General features: G+C 36.5%; 1 protein-coding gene across 1 annotated transcript in view; it reads left to right on the plus strand.

Moving 5' to 3' along the window:
• The window catches only part of TMC1 (transmembrane channel like 1), a 902,740-nt gene that overhangs the window by 79,282 nt on the left and 809,205 nt on the right, over positions 1–14,253 (plus strand). The gene's annotated exons all lie outside the window — the stretch shown is intronic.

Raw genomic sequence — 14,253 nt, forward strand, 5'->3', positions numbered from 1 at the left:
GAGAAGCACACAACTTGGGAGTGTGCAAGGGCTTTGGGCCCTCATCCTTACAAACAAAAATAATAATAAAAATTTTGAAGACAGCTGCTTTGCACTGTTTGCTTCATGGAAATAGCATCCCTGTAGTCATTCACCTATAGTCACACCCAAACTATAGTGTTCATAAAGTATATAACTTTGTACAGAATCACCTCATACAACCTCAGGTATTATTCTCAGACAGCTTCGACACTCTTAACATATAAAGCTAAACTTAATTACACCTTTCTACCTAAAAAGAACTCTACTTATCTCCTCATACTTCAAATTTGGGTCTCAGCTGAAAAAAACACATTCTCATGGAAGCCCAGCATACCAACTTTCAAATGGGTCTTAACTCCTACACACACACACACACACACACACACACACACACACACACACACACACACACACACACACACACACACACACACACACACACACACACACACCTTAATACTTAATTATAAATAGTATATATAATGGTATATGTTTTATTTCATATATTAATAGAAATGCTCTACTGTTTTTTTCTCATCGTATTGTTGTACTATTTCTATCTTCTTTTACTCTTGTATTTTATTAACTATGTATGCAACTTTGATTTCACCACATCTATATCTAAAACTGATCATTTGTTATCAGTACACTACCCTAGTAAACAAGCATCAATAAAATAATGTATATATGGCTATATGGCCGAGAACATATGATCGACATTCGAAATGTCGACCATGTAAAAAAAAAAAAAACACAACAATAACTTACCTTCACACTACTAGCAGGGGGGGCTATGCCTCCCGTGCACCCACCCCCTATGGGGGGCTATGCCCCCTCATACCTCCCATGACTTAAATATACCAACTCTGAGATTGCACTACAGTGCGGAAGATGGAAATCTTTCCATTCCACACTGTACGGAGATGCCGGTTCCCCATGGTCGACATTTTGAACATCGATCATATGGTCTTGGCCATATGGTTTTCGACTTATGAAATGTCGACCATTTGTAGAGGATCCATATATATATATATATATATATATATATATATATATATATATATATATTAAAAATGAATATCACCCAACGAAAGAACTGAAGAGCAACAAAATAAAATCACAGGTATGTACTTCAGGTCAACAGTCCTCGAACAGGTTCAAAATGCAACTTCAACAAGATGTAATTCACTACGATAATCCAGATTTAAAAAGAACAACCATTCGGTTCAGAGATAAAAAACTTTTTAATTGTAAGCGCTTTCACGGCAACTAAAAAGCCGCTTCTTCAGACAAACAACAACGAACAACTGAGGTGCTGAATTTAAAAACAATGTATCAAACTCAGCCAATCAATTATAAGCTGAGTTTAAAGTGCTAGTGCGCAATAAAAGAAACTGTTGTGCATCACAACAATGGTGCATATACGAACAATAAAATACATTCAACTAACTTATTGCTATAGGATAAAACCATATCTCTAAGAAATAAATAATACAATTGATACAAAATGATACACAATGATACAAAAATGCCATAGAAATTCATCTATAGAAACTAAATAACTTCTTGACATGTATTAAAATAAGCATATATCTATATGTCTATCTAAGCGGTCTACCTTTTAGGTGGGGTTTGATGGATAACACTTCATTCAGACCTTTCTCCCTATGAGCCGCCAACCTACAAATCCATTTTAGTTGCGCTTGCTCCGTTAGGTTCACGATATCTCCCAATCTCTTACTTGTATTTATGACCTGTAATACCTGAAACAAAAAACCATGTGTGTCCTCCTCCCTTAAAGTGTGCTTAGCTAAAGCGCTGTAGTCTTGCCCTCTGGTAAGACAATACCCATGATCACGTATTCTTTCCTTTAATTTCCTGTTAGTTTTTCCTACGTAGAAGGAAAAGCATTGTACACAGTGGGCCACATAAACAACGTTTCTAGTTGTGCAATCACTATTGCAATTAAGGGTCCATAGATGTCCCGTGATGGGGTGCCTAAAATAATGGGATTCATCAATGAAACTACATTGTGGGCAATTACCACATTTACTCGTTCTCTCTAAACCTGTCTTAACTCCAAATGCAGGTGCGGAGGTGCCACACAATAGCCTCTTAAGGCTATACATGAAGGACTTATCACTCGAGGATACACTGAGGATGAAATTCAGAAAGTATATAGAGAAATGTACAGCCTTAGGGAAAATAGAGCTAAACCATTTTATTCAGCCACTATGAACCATGAGTTGGAATTGAATAACGAAACAAGAACTAGACCACTGGGTATTGTTTTACCCTTTGGTCGTGGACTCAATGCCATTCAAGATTCCATCAAAAAGCATTGGAACATTCTAATAGTAGATGACAATATAGCTAGGATAGTGGGACAGATTCCTTCTTTCACATTTAGTAATATGTATAGCCTTAAGAGGCTATTGTGTGGCACCTCCGCACCTGCATTTGGAGTTAAGACAGGTTTAGAGAGAACGAGTAAATGTGGTAATTGCCCACAATGTAGTTTCATTGATGAATCCCATTATTTTAGGCACCCCATCACGGGACATCTATGGACCCTTAATTGCAATTGTGATTGCACAACTAGAAACGTTGTTTATGTGGCCCACTGTGTACAATGCTTTTCCTTCTACGTAGGAAAAACTAACAGGACATTAAAGGAAAGAATACGTGATCATGGGTATTGTCTTACCAGAGGGCAAGACTACAGTGCTTTAGCTAAGCACACTTTAAGGGAGGGGGACACACATAGTTTTTTGTTTCAGGTATTACAGGTCATAAATATAAGTAAGAGATTGGGAGATATCGTGAACCTAACAGAGCAAGCGGAACTAAAATGGATTTGTAGGTTGGCGGCTCATAGGGAGAAAGGTCTGAATGAAGTGTTATCCATCAAATCCCACTTAAAAGGTAGACCGCTTAGATAGACATATAGATATATGCTTATTTTAATACATGTCAAGAAGTTATTTAGTTTCTATAGATGAATTTCTATGGCATTTTTGTATCATTTTGTTTTATTTTGTATTTGTATTATTTATTTCTTAGAGATATGGTTTTATTTTATAGCAATAAGTCAGTCAAATGTATTTTATTGTATGTATATGCACTATTATTGTGATGCACAACAGTTTCTTTTATTAAGACTAGCACTTTAAACTCAGCTTATAATTGATTGGCTGAGTTTGATACATTGTTTTTAAATTCAGCACCTCAGTTGTTCGTTGTTGTTTGTCTGAAGAAGCGGCTTTTTAGTTGCCGTGAAAGTGCTTACAATTAAAAAGTTTTTTATCTCTGAACCGAATGGCTGTTCTTTTTAAATCTGGATTATCGTAGTGAATTTACATCTTGTTGAAGTTGCATTTTGAACCTGTTCGAGGACTGTTGACCTGAAGTACATACCTGTGATTTTATTTTGTTGCTCTTCAGTTCTTTCGTTGGGTGATATTCATTTTTATTTTATCCTTTTCTTGCATTTGGGTGGGTTATATATATATATATATATATATATATATATATATATATATATATATATATATATATATATTTATATATATATATATATATATAGACATGCACTAGTTAAAGCAAGAAAAATGGTAGCATAGAGTATGAAATGTTTGTGACAGCTGTTTAGTACCTGTAAAGAAGTTAAGCCCAGTTTCTAAGCTGATGAATCACCTACTTTTGCTTGCTCTATGCGAATATGGACAAAGTTCTCTCTTCCTACCCTCAGATTTGCTGTGCAGCATAAACAGAGAAACGGTATACACATCAGAGTTGTGTTACTCAGAGACCAATTTTGCTGTCACGTGATTTGGTGCTTTGAAGCTTTTGCTTGAAGAAGTAATTTTGCTTGCTATAAATGCAAGCAGCTCTGTTTATTGACTTATATGCTTGCAGTTGCTGTTAGATATCCATTTAAGTGATGATGACAAAGGCGTATATCTGTGCTGTTTCTAATAAAACTTGTTGGTTGTGCTAATTGTTCACTGCCTAATCATAATTGTCTTTTCTTGTCAGGTGATTCCTGTCTACATTTCAGGAGTAGTGTGCATTTCTCTTCAACCATTTTTATTTTAGTCCATTCATAGGATGCTCTGTTATGCACCGCATGCATGAATTCTATGAATCATAACTTTGTCTGCCACTTCTTTCAGTTAATTGATTCTGAATTTTGCTCAGTAGAAGACCATAGGTATGCTCAGAATTAAGAGGTGGGGTAGTTGGCATAATGATTAACTTCTTCACCTTAGAGATACAAGGTCAGGTTTTGATTCTGACATTGGGTTACTGACTAGGCTTAAAATGGCATTTCAGGGCAGTTAGCCTAGTATTCACTTATGAACCTATAGGTATATATATATATATATATATATATATATATATATATATATATATTAGGCAAACAACCACCAAGGGCCGTATAAGCTTAGCTGTGCAACCCAACCTAATTCTGTGCTTATGTATCACAGGTGTTTATTAGGAGGAGGGTATGTGAGAAAGTTTCTAAAGGTTATATTGGGGGAGGATATGTTAGTTTAGGCATGATTACTGCCTGCCTCTACCTGTAATAGACATAGTGGCCAGAACTAGGGTGAATTTCTGATTTACCATTCATTGATCAAGGTTACACTTAAAAAGGGTTAGAGATGGACTTTGCTTCACATGGATGGGGAGCCTGTTACAGACCATGAGAATCCTCTGAGGCACATATCTGTCTCACCAACATGGCCTATTTATGTCACAAGCAGGGTTGCCAGACGTCCCTATTTGAGTGGGACTGTCCCGGGATCAGTAGCCCGATTCCGAGTCCTGCACTGCCGGATAAAATCCCAGGCAATACAGCCTCCGGTTTGCTTTTTTTTGATTGGCCTGTATGCCTGTATACGAGCCAATCAGAACATATCACAAAATGGAGCTACATCTGTTCAATGCAGAACTGCTGATGTTCTGCATTAAACAGAAGTAGCTCCGTTTTGCGATTTTTTGATCGGCTTGTATAACGGCATACGGGCAAATCAAAAATCGCCAGACACAGAGCTACTTCTGTTTAATACGGAACTAAAGGTGTTCTGCATTACAGACTTTTTTTTTTGTTTGGTCCCTACCTGCAAGACAAAAAACCTGGCATCCATGGTCACAAGCAAAATTTAAATCCTTTGATCTCGTGGTTCAGATGTTGTTTGCTTTGTGGATATGCCAAATGTCCATCAGAGCTTAATCTGAGGATAAAAGGATAAAGGACAAACAGTGGCCATGATGAAATCTGAACTCATGACCCCTGGTTTACCAGATTAGTTCTCTAAATCCCGAGCTAGAAGACCACATAAACAATTGAATAAACTGTACTTCCCCACACATTAGAGTGATTACAGCACAAGCAGAGGCCTTGATGAGATTTGCTCTTATTTTGTTTACCCTTTCTTTCTCTTTTCATGATTTCTGACTACTCCTGTCCACTTTCTTCCCTTGAGAACTAAAATGTATAAATTGATTATTTTAATATGCCACTAGTTTGCTCATCTCTGTAGTTCAGGCTGAGGTGGGTGTATCTTAGCAGATATTTTAACGTAGTTCTAGCAGTTTTATGCTTGCTAGTTTAACTTGCTCTGTTACCGGAGTATCAATATCAGTTAGATGTTTGAGCTATGTTTTATATAGTTATCTATTCTATTTGTCTCAACTATTTCTGTAAAAGCAGTACTTATGACTATTTGTAGGGATTTGCCACCATCTTGTGGCAAATGGATGCAATGAACTTGGTTATATTTAAAAGGGAAAATGAGAGCAGTAGGTTTCCTTTTAGTTGACCTTTTTATCTATTTAGGTAACTGTCATGCACTTCCCTCCCTTCTTTTTCTAAAGTGATCTAATGCATGTTTTTCTTTTCTCTGCCTTTCAGAAAGTATCTTATGTAAATAAGTTTAGGTACTGAGGTGATTCATAAATCAGTTTAAAGAAAAATAGATTTACAGTGAGAAGGTAATTATTACTAATAGAAGTAAATTGAGTAAATTGACCATGTTGTGATTTAATTTAGAAGCTTTTTATGTTGGTATTTATAGTTTAACAAATAAGTATTGCAGCTTCATATTTTCAAGAAGACAGGCTTACCATTTGTCAGTTATGAATATTTGGTTGCTTTCTACATAACCTGATTTTCCATTTAAAATGTTACAGTGAAGAAGAAGTTAGCTAGTGTGACTAGATTTTTCTTACTAACCAAAAATTGTCCTAGGGCGAGAAGTTGTAAGGCTGACAGAACTGTGAGTAAGATAGCAAATATACAACGCAGTGCACACTCTTCCTTCTTGAAGTGGGTTGGGCCTTAATCCCACCTGGCTTTCCATCACATTATTTTTACAGATCTTCTCCTGATAATCCTTCTATCAACCATGGGATCAACTATAAAACCTTGATTAACAATATGCTGAGGAATCACATCACCAAACACATACAGTAAAATACCAAAATGGTCAGAAACAAACTATAAGCAATTTTTTTGCAGGGAGACAATCCTCTCTGCACCCCCACACCCACAAAACTATATATATCAAGTTCACAGTTGCACAAACACAAAACATTAGAAATTTTTCAAAAGAAAGGAACCACTGCCAGCACAAACTTAGCAACCATGCAGGTAGTTATGTCCTGTGGAAAATGGTGATCTGCATTCTGTTCCTCAGCATTCTGTGATTCGGGCACTTGATGCTTGGGGAATCTCATCTCGACCACCTGTGATGTACCAAGCCTTGGTATGCGCCATATTCTCCTTAACCTACTCCATTAGGCTGCAAACAAGTTTGTGTACTCAAAGCCCCTCCTTTTTCTTATAACCATTGAAATACTACTTTGTAGGACTTTCACTTGACAGCACTCACTTGTATATATAATTTCCATCACTGACTATTCTTTCTCTGAGATATACTAATTTTATAGTAAGAATATTAAATTGTGATACTGCATTTGATTTGCTGATATTGTCATAAAATCAGTTACATAAGAAAAGAAAAGAAAAAAAAGAAAAGAGTTTTCAGATTTATAAGAAATTCCCTCAAAAACTGCAATGAATGAAGATTGAATATGATTAGTAGAAGCATAAGCTAAATATGAGATAAGGTTGGCTTCACACAAAACCAATACATTATTTTACACAATCCTCCACTCAGGCAGAGCAGAAAAGCTAAATAAACTTGGAGTAAACCCCTATGCCAACCATTGTATTGCTAACTGGCTCACAGATAGGATGCAGGAAATTAAAATAAGGGAAATTACCTCCACAAAGAGACCAGTCACCAGTGGAGTCCCCTCAGGGTTCTGTGCTGGAACATTTCTTGTTTGACATCTGCTTTTCTGAATTAAAAAACAATATCGAAGGGTAGCTGGCTAGGTTTGCAGATGACTGCAAGCTAGAAGTGCTCATTGAATCCTCATATGAATTAACCATAGTGCAGGAAGATTTGTTCCAAATAAATAACTGGTGCCAACATCATGACCTGAAACTAAGTGCCAAAAATGTGTTATTGTATTCTTTGGGAAATCATATACCCAGGGGGAACTACCCCATTGATAATACACCCCTGAGAGTTGACCCAGTTGTTTAGGATTTGAGAGCTTATGTGGACATTGAGCTAAATTTTGAATAACGTGTGTCCATTGTTGTAAGAAAATCCTCTGTACTGCAAAGCTTTTAAACAAAGAGATTGTTTTTAGATTTAGGGATGTCACTCTCCCCCTTTACCCAGCTGCCATTAGGCCAGTTATTGAGAATAGTGCTCCTTTTGGCATGTATCGGTTCAGACTCATGCAACAATAGGAACACCTACAGAAGTACCATAGAAAAAGGATACAAGGCCTATACTATATGCCCTACATGGACTGACTCAAAGCCCTTCAACTATACTCAGTATCATACAGACTGCTAAGAGATGACTTGTGTTTGACATCAAAGGCATACTACAAACCAATACTGATGGATTTATTGCATATCAAAAGGTCAAATGGCATCAGAAATACTCAACCTAGGGATTCAAACCTCTTCTGCAACTTCATCAGAACAGTTTGTAGAGACAGGTATATTTGTAGAGGATACTGCTGCTGCTGTGGAACAGATTCCCCATCTTCATAAAACAAAGTTTCTCTCTCTCCATATTCAAGCACAGCTTGGACCTGTGGATGGGAAACAGAAAATATACCCCAGGACTGTCTACTGTACTACAAATGGACAGAGGCAGCACCTAAATGCTTTACCCCATGCATGGGTCCCCTCATATTATGTATGGTATGATCCCATTTAGTCTCACTAGGGGTAATATATAATTATCAACCATGCTGCAAGTAATGCCAAGCAACCGGCAAATGGTATAGGTTAATTCAAACATCAAAAGGGAAATTGGCTAGTCTTAAGATGGCCCACAGGAGCAGCTAGCCTAGTACTTACCTATGAACCTATAAAAATAATTATAACAAATGCATTCACAAAACTAGCAAATCAAAATATTATATGAGTGTTCTATTAGTTGATAACTTTTTAATTACTGATTCCACAGTGATTAATAATACAATTGCTAAGTACTTTTCCTCAGTTTGTAATAGTTTGAATGATCATAAATTGGTCTTTAATGTTTCCTTAGGGGACAGCTATATTTTATTTATTTTTATTTATTTTATTTTACATTTGTTGACTGGGATGGTCCAAATGGATACATGTCCATTTTCAACAGAGGCCCGGGGAGAAAAGCTCCAAACATACAGACAAAAACATACATACATGCCAAGTGTATTATAAAGTCAGAAAGTTTTGGCATTCAAGAGGAATGCACAATTTTAACAGGGGAGAAAAGCTCCAATTGTGCAGATAAAAAACATACATACATGCCAAGCAAATATTACAAAGTAAGTAAGGTGTAAGTATATGTGTCTTTCCTTAGAATTAATAAAAAGGACCTTGAACAAAATCAAGAAGGCGATATCCATGGGACCTGATATGATACCAGCTATTGAGATGAATAATCCAAAAGATGATTTTACACCAATATTAAAGAATATTTTAATAATCTTCTGTATTATGGCAAAGTTCCAGATGTATGAAAAAACACATTCTGCCAATTCATAAAAAGGATACTGGGGAAGAAGTTAAGCACTTTAGGCCAATTAGTTTAACCTTGATTCTTGGCAAATGTTTGGATTGGTACATTATTGAATTAATGAATGACAATAACAAAACTGCACTATCAGATATTGAATGGCAAAGTTTTGTTAAAGTAGAATAACCTCCAACGATATTGTAGAATTTTATGATTATACTACTACAGCAAGTGACCTAGGAATGTCTTTTGGTGTAATATACTTGGATTTAGCAAAGGATTTTGATTTGTTTCCCTATTCAACAACATATAAAGATTTGTGCAATGCTCAGTTCAGCACATACATTATTAGATAGATTTTGTCATTGCTAATAGGATCATCACAAGCGATGGTCATTAATGGCATTAAACTGAGACATTTACCAGTTAAGTCTGGTGTTCCCAGGGGTCTGTACCAAGTTCTGTACTCTTTAGCATAGGCTTAGCTACCATTCTAAAGAACAAAGAATAAACACTGCTGGTTAAGCAGATATGCTGCTGATAGAAAACCTGTTTTACTAGTACAATAGTGATAGTGATTTTCTCATATATGGGTGAGATTAGTATTTGGGGTAAGTCAGCAGACCTTAAAATTAGTTTTGATAAATGTAGTGGAATGTATTCTGGTAGTTTTGATAAATATAGTGGAATGTGTTTTGGTAAACCTGATGCAATTAAGCCTATACACATGCTATCAACTACAATTCAAGAGGTTAAACACTACAAAAGCATAGGAATTACACTGTCTTATATTTTCTCATTTGACTTGCATGCAGATAGTTTAATCTGCCAAGCATTAAAACACTTAAATATTATGATTCAAAGTCTTCTGACAAGATACTTAAAACAAAGGGTGGCTTACAACAAACCACAAAAGAAATGATCAAACTACCACACTGTAAGAAGTTCTAAGATTAAAAGAACGAAAGCGCTAAATTACTTATTGTTTTTATTTTGATTGTTGGCTCCAGTTTGGTGGTTTGGTTGTTTCTTGTAACAAGATATACAATTTGCATAACATTGTTATATAGGACTTATATTAGACCAGTCCATGAATACAGTTATATTTTTTGCATTTATGCACTCTGACAGATTAAGAATTTAAAATCTATGCAATGTAGATTCACTAGGAAAATTCTATACATCACTAGTATGCCATATAAGGAAACTTGTAAATATCTTAACTTATTTCGATATTAATATGTAAGCGGAGGTAAAATAATGTTGGCATACAAAGTATTTAATGACATTAACCTATAGATTTTAATTAACATAGAAACTGTGACAAAAGGAGGTATTGCCAGCATAGCTAGCTAGAATTTTGTAAATAATTTTATGTCATTTGTGAATATCAAACTGATTTATACAAGATGCCGGTGTTGCAAATGTATTAGAACTGCATATTATGTGTATATCAAACTGATTTGTACAGATGTTTGTGGTGAAAAGTTATTTGTAAAGTGCTTGTGTTTGAAATGTATCCACAGTGTGCCCTACTGGAGAGAACAGAAATGTACATGCACTATTGTATCTGTTTAAATGAGGAAACTGGCAGACAGGAGGTTAACTTCAGTCCAGAAAACTTTAAAAAATTTCTGAAATTAAATCACGTATAGACTAGGCCATAAAGATGCTATTTCACATGTTTCAATTTAGCCAGAGACACAAAGTCTTAGAGGTAGGTGATAAGTCCTGCCAGCTACCAGCAATGGGGTTTGCATTGGAACTAGAGGTCAGATGACCAGAAGTGATGTCATTCTGCAAGCTATCTCAGAAGTAATATTTTAGATATTATTTTGAGAAGTCTCTGAGTAAGACAGGGCATTCTGTATTCAGTCTTGGGCCTGACAACAATAAGAAGGACTATTCACCACATCATCTGCCTTGCTCTATTAAGTAAGTTATTAGGGAATAGTATAATCCTCTTAGATTCAGTCAAGGCTGTAGTGATGCTTAGTTTAGATATTGTTTTTCTTTTTTTGTCTGAGCTTGTCCTTCAATGTTATTTTAAATATTTCCTGTGAGCTGAACTCTGATGTCCCTGTGAATATATAGTTAGTATTTTCTTGTTCTTTTATTACTTATTATTAAATATATTTAAACATTTCTTGTGGTTGATCTTTGTAGAGATATTTAAGTTTTGAGGGTACTTGCATATTTATTTGGTGACACTGTGTGGGCCACTCCTAATAGCCTTGCTCTTGGTCGAACCACCATTTGTCCATTTGTACTAATATTAATATTACACAGTAAAATTGGACACCCTTTGTTAAGGGCTTTAAAGTAGATGGCAAAGGGTTCTGGCAGTAGTGATAACTGCCTTATAGTCTAGGCAGAAGGAGGCATAGCTAGTAAACCTATGCCAACCTTTCCCAGGTGTGTGTATAAATCAAATCTGCAAGAGTGTATGTGTCAGCTACTTGGGCAGGGACACAAAGCACTGGTAGGACAGAGAGAGTGTTGGAGGACTTGGCTTGGAACCCTGGCTAAAGACTCAATTCTATAGCTGTGCCAGTAGGGAGTCTTATCGGGGATCTGGAGAAAGAGAGAGGAACCAACCCTGGACTGAGTGTAGACTATTTGTGCTCTTAAGGGGAATTGCACTTGATGCAGAGAGCTGCATCTGGAAATACTATGTGTGTACCTGTTATACTCACAGTGAACATCCTCTACTGGTGCCAGTGGTGTGTACTGAGGCCCCTTGATTACTGGCCCAAAGGTGAAGGGTTGTCACATATTGGATGGCAGGGTTGGGATATCCACATCACATATTGGTTGACAGTGGTGGGATATCCACATCACAGACACCACACAAGTAACTCAGAATTAAAGAATCTGAACTTTAAATTCAGTTTGCCAAAGTCTAAGATAGTCCTAGCTAACAATTAAGGTTCCTGCAGTAAGCAATACGTTACTGGCTACAATTAGGAAATCTAAAAAATCGGTACTTTTTAAATTTAATTTTGACACTTAGGTATGTGACTTGACTTTTGGTTCTGATATAAGAGAATCGGTGTTCTTTGATTGTCTTCATATACAAATACTCAAGCAAAATATACAACTTTATGAACCATTAGCCAATTCTTTTGTCCTTTTAGGACTAACGCTATTGCTTTATCTTTGTTAGATTCACACACACTAATGAATGTGCCTAGTGGTTGGTTCACACTTTTTTCCATATTAGGCAGAAATACGTTTGAAGACTATATCCTTCCTCACAGTGATAAAAAAGTGGTCAATCAAAGTAACTTCCTTCTTCCCATTGCTTTCATAAACCTTTAAAATATGGAAAATCATTCCTAATATCCTCTAGTGTGTTAAACTGAGCAATACAGCAACTGGAAGAAATACCTTTCCAAATGCGGTTTGCATTTGTAGCTGAGTAATCTGATACTGCTCCTTATTTCCATGAATGCATACTACTTCAACAGCTTAGTTAATAAGGGTTGTCTTCCTATATACTGCCCCTCATCAGTATGACTGTACTGCCTGGAACAAGCAGTCCTTGCAGCTCTCTGCCACCAATTCATACATTGCATTTAATTAAATTTGCAGTAGCACAGTAACAGAATGCAGGCTCAACATATATAGGAGAATTTATCAGTTCCATAGGCATAACATTCCTGTGAAGATAGGTAAAGGCTGCCAGCCTAGCCAGATAGAATTTTGTAGATAATTCTGTCATTTGTAAATATTAATGTAAGCCACAGGCTTGTTCTCTTAAATGTGAAAAGACTGCATTGGATATTGAACTGCAAAAATGCAACAACAGTGCACTTTGCTGTAAGAAAGCTAAGTCAAGCATTTCATTACTCTTTGATGTTAAAATTTGGAAACAATATGTCTAGAGGTGAGGCATCCTGCCTATTGTTTTGAGACCAGAGTTAATGGCTAGAATTTGCATGTATAAATCTCCTTTATTGCTCTAGTTTCCGACCCGGATAAAGAATGTAAATGTAGTTTCTGTTAGCCACGGAACACCAGAGAAGTGTAAAGAATGATGTCATGTGAAGCAGTTCTGTGTTATCAGTTTAAAGAGAGAGAATCATAGAGCTCTGAGCATTTTGTCTTGAGAACATCCAACATCACCAGCACTGCTTTGCTCTATATGTAAGTTATTTAGAACTGTGTTTTCTCTTAGATATAGCTAGGAAATAGGAAGATTAGACTAATTTGTTTTTCTGTCATGTCAGAACTTTTGCTACTGCATTATTTTAAGTATTTCTCTGTAATCTCTGAACTCTTGACTAGCACTGTGTAGTAAGAAATATTCCCCGGGATTCATGAAGCTTGTGCCAAGCGCTGGAGTAGCGTCGGTGATCTAGTGCCAAATATGGCCGCCGAGCGATTCAGGTACAAGCTGTTTCCACGTGCACTACCAGCGTATGCCAGAGCTGCGCAACTCCTGGTGCATGTATGCTAATTAACCCATGCATAGCAGTGTAGCATGCAAATGAACATATATAGCAATTCATGAAGTGGTGCAGATGTAGCATAAGCATGAAAAAATGTAAACTAAAAAAAAACGGTTTACATTTTTTCAAACATAAAATCGGAGACATGAAAGCAGGCCAAACTTACGTATTATAATGTTAATATATGCCAATGGCTGAATATATAGCCAATGGCATAAAAAAACATGCACAACACATAAAAAATAACATTTAATGTCATGGCCACACTAATGCAGAGTAAAACCACAGTGCATCGGTGCGCAAACGGGATCACAAGGAAAATATATTTAGATGTCATAAAACTGCAATGTAACACAATTCATGAATTCCCCATAATAGTCAATGGCACGCATGCTACACCACAACCATGGCACAAGATTTGCTAAGGGTCTGTGACAGTATTCTGCGCGGTAACTAGGAATTAGTAGTTAATGCCATGCAAATGAGTCAAGTAATACTGAATCGCAAATGCCCTGCCAGTGTAAGGATGTACCACATGGCATAGCGGTACAACACCGAAGAGTGGCCTGCAGGTAAACATGACATCAAGAGAGGGGTGCGCCACCGTAGCCCTAAGCACATTGGATCATTGCTAATCCGGGTTGCCTGTTGCTAAGCAATGCCGCAGGATAGGC

The sequence above is a fragment of the Protopterus annectens genome, chromosome 2.part0 (genome assembly GCF_019279795.1).
Source record: "Protopterus annectens isolate FY-2018-M chromosome 2.part0, PAN1.0, whole genome shotgun sequence".
Taxonomy (NCBI): domain Eukaryota; kingdom Metazoa; phylum Chordata; order Ceratodontiformes; family Protopteridae; genus Protopterus; species Protopterus annectens.